This window comes from Oncorhynchus mykiss, chromosome 12 (genome assembly GCF_057628025.1).
Source record: "Oncorhynchus mykiss isolate SJ-2025 chromosome 12, ASM5762802v1, whole genome shotgun sequence".
In the NCBI taxonomy this organism is placed as follows: Eukaryota; Metazoa; Chordata; class Actinopteri; order Salmoniformes; family Salmonidae; genus Oncorhynchus; species Oncorhynchus mykiss.
Window position 1 is genome coordinate 93,265,083 of NC_143033.1, and position 9,383 is coordinate 93,274,465.

Genomic DNA, 9,383 nt, shown 5'->3' on the forward strand with positions numbered 1-9,383 from the left:
TAGCAACCTTTATTCATCATTACAATATTGATTAATATCACAAATATATTGAGATATTTACAGATTAAGTCCCAATGGAGAAATATAGCTCAGCAATGTAGTTAGTACATTATGACATGTACTAGGCTATTCAGGGGGCAGGTAGCCTAGTGGTTAGAGCATTGGGCCAGTAACCGAAACGTCGCTGGTTCCTTTACAGAAATCGACAAGGGGAGAAATCTGTCAATGTGCACTGAAACCTAAATGGCTCCAGAGGTGCCGTACTACTATGGTCGACCCTGTAAAACAACATATTTCACTGCACCTAGCTGGTATATGTGACAATAAAAAAAACATTTTTTCTAAGTTAGGAAGTTTCACAACTTGCACATGTAACTGAAAGCACATCATGTGAAGTTTTCCATTTTGCCGTTGTTACTCAATCCACATCACATCTGCTGTGAGGGCTGAGAGAGTTTACAGTACAAGGACAATACCATCATAAAACAAGAGGAGGACATTGGGGAAGATAAAGAGGAGGGACACAGAGATAAAGAAAGACAGGAAGAGGAACATAGAGATAAAGAAAGACAGGAAGAGGAACATAGAGATTGAGAGAGATAAATAGAGATAGTACATCTTGTTATAAACCTGTAGAATAGGTTTTGTTACCGTGGTATTCATTGGAAATAACCAACTTGAGAAATAACACAAAGAAAAACATCATGCATTTTAGAGTATTCTTTTATTTGCATACTTTCATACCAAACACACACATTTATATATTTGATGTAATATAACATTAAAACATATGCAACAATTCAATCTGTTTTCTGTTCACCTGTCCTGTACTTCAATACAAGAACCATGGCTATGTTTTTGTTGATGGAGATGATATGATGGAGGAAGACAGGGGTGTATTCACTAGGAACCAAACAAGTACACTGGACAAATTGAGAGGGACTAACCTTGAATTTGTTCTATAAGAAATTGTCATTTTTGTTGCAAAATGTTTTGCACTAATGAATACACCACTGTATTCTCTTGCCGATGGTTTAGTGGAGTGAAACACTGGTCTCAGGTCGGGATGGTTCACCTGTTCTAGTATGTCTCTCTCTGGCCTCCAGCCACTGTGGATGGGCCAGGCCCCTGTTCCTGCTGAACTGAGCCAGCTAACCTCACACACTGATTATCAGCACAGCAGGCACGGGAGACAGGCCCAGTGAGGGGGCAGAGAGAGACCACACACACACACATAATACACATTCATGCAGGCACGGATGTACACACACACACACAGAGTAGTTAATATGCTAACACATACAGTAGCTACCCCAGCAGGAAGAGACAGCAGTGAGATAGCTGACCTACTACTCTTAATGAGGAGAGAGAGAGAGACCTTCACAGTTCTTTGAATACACTACATGTCCTAAACTGTACAAATGGAGACTAGTAACCAAACACAGTTTTAGTTATACACGGAGAGATCAAAGCATTCAATTTGTATTGTTTGGATGACAGGAAACAGTGGGTACACAAACACTCCCTGCTAAAACCACAAGTAAGACCAACACTTCTATTACAAGCACTGGGGTCTCTCTCTCTCTCACACACACACACACACACACACACACACACACACACACACACACACACACACACACACACACACACACACACACACACACACACACACACACACACACACACACACACACACACACACACACACACACACACACACACACACACACACACACACACACACACACACACACACACACACACACACACACACACACACACACACACACACACACACACACACAGAGAATAGAAACTGTGATGGATGACTATGAAGTCTTATTTTATTCATGCATGAATACAGTCCGAGAAGCATTAATGCACCTGGAGAGGATGAAAGACTTCCCACCTGGTCACACAGCCAGTTGATAGAGAGAAAGGAGCGACCATCAGAATCACAGACAGACATATAAACAGCCATGATAATGTCAGGCCCCACTTTATTTACAGAGTCCCAAACAGATGATCTGTAGATGGTTACGGGTGATGGATAGTTAGCTGAAATGTTGTTGACAGTTATTGAACATCTACATACCAAATGAAGTGTTACCTAATGTCATGCTTCAAATAGGTCCATCAATGTGTGCTGTTACAATGGCGTAAACACTAACTGGTTGAACTTTGGCAATACTAAAGTCCATTCTCAGAGATCCAGGCTGGGGTAAGGGTCCCAGTGATCCTCCCCAGTGCCCCCTCTCCTCTCCTGGGTTCAGACATACAGGCTGTGGCCCCAGGGCGGCAGAACTTAACCACTGTGAACATGGAGGTAAACGTACAGTGTTCACATGTGTGCTAAGTCCTGCCGCCGCGCAACCAGGTGTGTGTGTGTATATATATAAATGTTTGTTCACACACCTTTATTCCCAATAGATCCAGGTTGCATACTTCATGCCGGCCATTGGAAATCCCTGGCAATGTGATTCAGTCTTTAGTCTTAAAAATCACTCTACCAGGAATTCCCCTGGCCGGCAGCATGGTTGACTAGACTTGAGGCGTTTGTGGTGGAGGTGTGTGTCTGTGTCCATGGTAACTTGTGGTAAAAGTGTAGGTCCATGGCACACTAAGATGTGCTATCCTAAAAGACACCAGATGAAAACCCACAGATAGTTTCTGTTTAAGTCCATGAGGGTGTTGTTCTGGATCTTCCTCTGGTCCCTCCTTTCACACTGTCTACAACTCCAGCCAGCTCAGTGTGTGTGTGTGTGTGTGTGTGTGTGTGTGTGTGTGTGTGTGTGTGTGTGTGTGTTTCTTCAGCACTGTCATATCTTCGTCATTCACAGGTCATTGTTGATATCCTTTTTCAGCAGTGTGTTGTGGCTTCTTGAAGACTCAGCTTCCTGTGGCCTCTTAAAAATAGCTTTTCAAGGATAGTGTAGAGAATTCAGTCAGAAGGATGTATAGCCAAGTGGCACTCCCATTAAGATGTTATACAGTACCCTCTGTGCCCCTCTCTCTGTCACTCCCATTAAGATGTTATACAGTACCCTCTGTGCCCCTCTCTCTGTCACTCCCATTAAGATGTTATACAGTACCCTCTGTGCCCCTCTCTCTGTCACTCCCATTAAGATGTTATACAGTACCCTCTGTGCCCCTCTCTCTGTCACTCCCATTAAGATGTTATACAGTACCCTCTGTGCCCCTCTCTCTGTCACTCCCATTAAGATGTTATACAGTACCCTCTGTGCCCCTCTCTGTGCCCCTGACTGGGGAAACTGACTCAGTGTACGCTGCTCTTAACTCCTAACTCGGCCCCAACCATACCTCATAGTGGATCTGCACCTAACTCTGCCCTAACCATACCTCACCATGGACAGGACTACTCCTAACTCTGCCCTAACCATACCTCACAATGGACAGGACTACTCCTAACTCTGCCCTAACCATACCTCACCATGGACAGGACTACTCCTAACTCTGCCCTAACCATACCTCACCATGGACAGGACTACTCCTAACTCTGTCCCAACCAAACCTCACAGGAGCTGGGGTTTTGTTCTTAACTCTGCCTCAACCAAACCTCACAGGAGCTGGGGTTTTGTCCTAACTCTGTCCCAACCAAACCTCCCAGGAGCTGGGGTTTTGTCCTAACTCTGCCTCAACCAAACCTCACAGGAGCTGGGGTTTTGTCCTAACTCTGCCTCAACCAAACCTCCCAGGCGCTGGGGTTTTGTCCTAACTCTGCCTCAACCAAACCTCACAGGAGCTGGGGTTTTGTCCTAACTCTGCGTCAACCAAACCTCCCAGGAGCTGGGGTTTTGTCATAGCTCTGCCTCAACCAAACCTCACAGGAGCTGGGGTTTTGTCCTAACTCTGCCTCAACCAAACCTCCCAGGCGCTGGGGTTTTGTCCTAACTCTGCCTCAACCAAACCTCACAGGAGCTGGGGTTTTGTCATAACTCTGCCTCAACCAAACCTCACAGGAGCTGGGGTTTTGTCCTAACTCTGCCTCAACCAAACCTCCCAGGCGCTGGGGTTTTATCATAACTCTGTCACAACCAAACCTCACAGAATCTGGGACTTTACTCCTAACTCTGCCCCAACAAAACCTCACAGGAGCTGGGGTTTTGTCATAACTCTGTCCCAACAAAACCTCACAGGAGCTGGGTTCTTCCTCTGCCACAGTGAATGACACGTCAAGACTGAGTTTGGTACATCCAGTATTAACAAAGTGCTATATTTAACCATTACCTAATGGACGGATATCAATTTTAGAGAGCTGTTTTATTCTAGTCTAGTGATTCTGGATCACACCATATGAGTCAGTATTAGAGCACCTTTTGGGGGGAATTCCAGGCCCTAAATAAGTTAGTCTGGTGTCTGTACACAAGGCCTGCTGTGCCAGCCAAAGTACACCCGTGTTAGCATCGCTAATGCTAACTTGTCGTCTGTATAGGCAGATGCTAATGCTAGCTGTAGCACTAAAAGCTGTAAAGTTCCTAATATACTTTTACCAAGCTGGATCTGTGAATGAAGAGTAGTGTCAGACTATAATTAGCTAATGTAGTGTGTCATTGATGTCTAACAGACCGGCGGTTTTAACACAAACACAAAGATTATAAACAGTGAAATAAACACTCATTACAAAATGTGTACACAGCTCACTTGATTGTGTTCAAAATGTTGTTATACAGTTACTATTTATGTCTAAATGTAACTTGTATGTATTTGAACTACCCGGACTAAATGGTCCCTCGGAGATAAGATTCCACAGAGATAAAGATTCTATACTCCATACCGGGTCACGCTGTGAACTGTGTGTAAAGCAGCCCTATGAGTGCTCATTGTTAGCTAATGCTGACAAACATCTCTGTGTAGCCTGCAGGTTGGCATGCTAATGCTAACTTTAACAAACGTATCTCTCTTATCTCTGGGTAGCCTACAGACAGACCAGCCCAGCACATGCTAATAATATCTCTTGATGGGACAGACTAGCCCTATGAGCGCTTCTAATGCTAACAAACGTCTCTCGCTCTCTCTGTACTGGTGCATAACAGCCCTATGAGTACATGCTAATGCTAACAAGCTTCTCTCTTTCTGACCAAAACCTGGGTTGCTCTGCCAAACCAACGTTCTGTCCCACCACTGCTGCTCTCTGTGGGTCAATTAACCAATCAAAGCTTGATTAACAGCGCAGGACTAGACGTGATCGGGTGGCTGCTGGGAAACCGAGCAACTAGAAGTTTCTGTCTGTCATTCTTCTCTCTCTAGCTCTGGCTCTCCCTGCTTACAGTATGGAGTGTGACTGACTTCAATTTGGGGACAGATTCAATTAACTGCTGAGTTATCGTTTTTGCATCATTGAGAGCCCTGTTGTTGGTTCACATTTCAGTGGACACAGGGATGCTGCAAGTTGATTTAGAGAAATACAAACATTTCTTCACAGTTTAGGCTACAGTATGTCTAGCCTTTTATCATTGAGTTGTATCTGATGTCTTTTATTGCATCTATGCTTCTAACTGTATGAGTTACATATGAATAACTTTGCCGTCAAGACAGTTTCATGTTCATAACATTTACTAAAGCTTTAGTCTCCTGGAGACAGAAGGTCATTCAAAGTCAGCGCCCTTATAAGAAAGACCATAACTGAACCTCTTCTCTGGCAGCATATCAGTCAGTTACACTGTGTACCCATATGTACTTTCATCTCTATCTCTCTCTCTCTCTCTCTCTCCCCCCCCCCATTATGGCCTTCTTTTCCCCATTCTAACCCCCAGCCGTTAGTACCTATGAGCTCATTCCTTCCCTCTTCCCCTCTTAATGACAGCATGGCTGGTGACGCACGCCGCCCTGCCGCCTCACCTCAAACACTTATTCAAGGGATAGACGGCTATTATCTCTCACTGCTTTCCCCCTCTCATTCCTTCTGAGTCAACGAGTTTTTGGCTAATTCTCAACTAATCATAATTTGGTAATTTGTGAATCCCGAGCGAAGCGGAGAATTGGAGGAAAATGTCATCACTGACTGAGTGATGTTCAGAAGCAGATGTATCTTAGCAATGACAAGCTGTGTGTGTGTGTTCTATGGAAAAGAGAGTATAGGGTGTGTGTGTGTGTGTGTGTGTGTGTGTGTGTCTGTGTTTCTCTATGTGTAGACGTGGACTCCTCCTGCCACCAATCTCTCTGTTCTCAGATATTTGGGTAGTGTGTGTGAGTTGAGCAGTAGCATTTACACAGCCATTTACACAAGGGCATAACGCTAAGTGGAAAACACTCTGTGAAGACAGCTGGATCTCAATGTGTGTTGTCTCTAAACATATCTTCTCCCTATGTGCCTATCCAATCAGCCTATCACACACACACACACACACACACACACACACAGTCGCTGCTGAGTACACTTCAGAGTACAATGCACACACAGTATGCATATAATCAATATACAAACAGCATTTTTTCACAATGTCCTTTAGAGCAAACACAGTGAGGTGTTAGCAGCACTCTGACCTTAGCGACTCATAAAAGGAGAACAGAATCCAAAGCGATACTGTAGCAGCCTGACATCATACTCAACTTGGTGGTGTGGACTGGCTCCCATAGCCTAATACAGAACCAACTGGACCAACCGTACCATTAAGTGTAATACTGTTTTTACAGACTACAGCATACTGTACATCGGTGGAGGCTGCTGAGGGGAGGACGGACGGCTCATAATAATGTCTGGAATGGAGTGAATGCTCCGTCCTCCCCTCAACAGCCTCCACTGCTGTACATAGACAGATGAATATAGACTGGAACATAATGTCTAGTTTAGTTATATTTCTATGTGTTACTATGGAAAACTACTGTATTGCCATGATCTACATGATGCTCAATACTGTAAATAAGCAGGGATCAGGGGTGTTGCTAAGATGACATCGTCACAAACTGGATGAGGCCTACCGTAATTTACCATGAATCCTCTTAAGCCTTTCAATCAGTCCTTCAATCAAGAGAGCTGAAGTAGTGTGTGTGACACAGCAGAATCACTGTGTGGCACACTCGCTTTAACCTAGTTCTGTAGACCTACACACCTTGATACACTACCACACCCGTTCCTTTGTGTGTGCTTGCCTCCATTTCCTCCTAGTAAGTGTGTGTGTGTGTTTGCATGCGTGTGAGGTCATAGTTACTGCTGATTCCGTGACATTCAATGACATTCACAGAAAGATGTCAATGTCATTGTTATGTTTAACAGCGGTAACAGAATCAAAGCCAATTCAAAGTTCCCTGGAAGTCGAGCCAACAACCAAGGGAACACGTCACAAATGGTACACTAGCATGAAAATAAAAAGTATTTCCAGACAAAAAGCTTGATGGCCGTACCAGCCCAGAACCCAGCCCAGCTCAGCCCGGCCAATCCTTCTCTCCCTTCAGCCCAGCGGCTGTAACCCTACCCTGGGCCTTATCCCCTGCCAAACCCCACCACCACCGTACTTCGCCACGGACGCCCACGCCGCCTTACACACACACACACACACACGCACGCTTGCGCACACGCAGATGCCCCAAAGTAGACACCCCAAACACCAGGCCTAGCTCCAGACCCTCATCTTCTACTTCTCCTCCTTCTCTTCGCCCTCTTCCACCTTCCTGTCCGGCACCTCTTCTCCTTCTCCTTGCCCTCTTCCACCTCCCTCTCCTCTCTCTCCCTTCCATCTATTTTTCTCCTCTTTGTCACCATCCGCCCTTCCACCTTCCCACCTCTCCGCTCCTCCACCCCTCTCCCCAATGTCTGGTGACACTTGCAGTCTTAATGAGCACAGTGTGAGAGGATAAATGATCACCCCCCCACCACTCCCCCTGCCTGGAGGTCTAGGACTGGAGGCCCAGTTAGCGCCAGTAGAGACCCAAGCAATGAGAGACAGAGACAGACATCCTGGCTGGTTAAACCCTTGACTAGAACCGTGATCTGTATAATTCCCTTTCATGGAGGTTCTCTCCTCTCTGGGCCGCTGTAGCAGACTTACAGGACTTCTGAACAATGACAGGAATGTTCAGAGCTCTCCTCTCTCTCCCCCTCTCTCTCCCTCTCTCTCTCTGCTCCACGTCCTTCTCTCGCCTGCTTTTCCAACAAACTTTTTATGACATCCGCTGTGCTCTGTCTCTCAGCCCCCAACTAACTCCGGCCTGGTTGACAGACGAAGACAGACAGACGGACAGATAGGCAGACAGGCTTACAACAAGAGAGAGCGAGAGACAGACTAACAGATGTACGGACGGACAGATAGATAGACGGACAGACAGACGGACAGACTAACAGATATACGGACGGACAGATAGATAGACGGACAGACATACGGACAGACTAGACAGACTGTCACAGACAATGAAACTATTTACAGCATGACCTTTGGGTGGATGTTCACATTGGCGGCAGAGATTACTCTTAGATCAGGGCGATATGTCGCATATCCAAACGACACTTGAGTAGCAGATCCAGATAAAGATATCCACTGTTCACTAGAGAAAGTAAAAAGCCTGATCCACAGGTTGTTGTACAAACAGCTGGTGAAAAGTGAAGTGGTTCCCTCCCCTGTTTGGAACATACACCTAGGCCTATATCCTCACTTAAAAAACAAAACAAAGCTAAAGTCGTCAATAATCCAATAAGACCATTATCTGGGACAATGGTGAAAAAAAGAACATCCTATGTGATAGAAGATAGAAGTGTTACATACCTGAGAGGAGACTGTTTGTCTCTCTCTCACTCTCTTACTCTCTCTCTCTCCCAGAGACTGAGTTGAACTTCAAGGTTGTAGTGTCTCTCATTCTCTCTCTCTCTCCGTTCTGTCTCTCTCCCAGAACAGACAGTGGTGTGTGAGTGCGTGTGTGTCTGGGAGCCAGACGGGTTGAGTGAGTCGGGCAGCCCAGCCCCAGCCATTGAGGGGATTCCTTTTTGTAAACGTCAAAGCTTGGGTCCACCCCTTCCCCACATCGCTGTAACACACAGGAAAGGGGGCAGGGAGGCAATTAGCTGTAATGCTGGTAATAAAGGGGCAATGCTATTTCACCGAGACTTAGCCTGGGGCTGAGAGGATAACATTTTATGGGGTGGTATTGTGTAATGTCTTGGACCATGCTTAACATACTTTACTGTTTTAGGTTGACCTGTTTTCTTTGCAATGGAAATCACTGACTTATGCTCTTCATTTTGTGTTACTGCATCAGTAACAGATTATGCTCGAGGTGGAAAACTATGAACCAAAGTCCACAAATTCAATAAGCCTCATATTTTTGTCTTTATTTATTATTTTAAAAACGTACACCTTTTTCCTCCCCAATTTCGTGGTATCCAATCGGTCTTGTCTCATCGCTGCTACGGACTCGGAAGAGGCGAAGGT

At 45.3% G+C, this 9,383-nt stretch overlaps 1 long non-coding RNA gene across 1 annotated transcript; it reads right to left on the bottom strand.

The window, feature by feature from the left end:
• Window positions 1–705: 705 nt before the first annotated feature.
• LOC149979452 (uncharacterized) lies at window positions 706–8,974 on the bottom strand. Its single transcript, XR_016485425.1, has 2 exons — window positions 3,581–8,974; window positions 706–3,492 (listed from the first exon to the last, which is right to left on the bottom strand). It is a non-coding gene; the product is annotated as an uncharacterized LOC149979452 (long non-coding RNA).
• Between the last annotated feature and the right edge of the window lie 409 nt (window positions 8,975–9,383).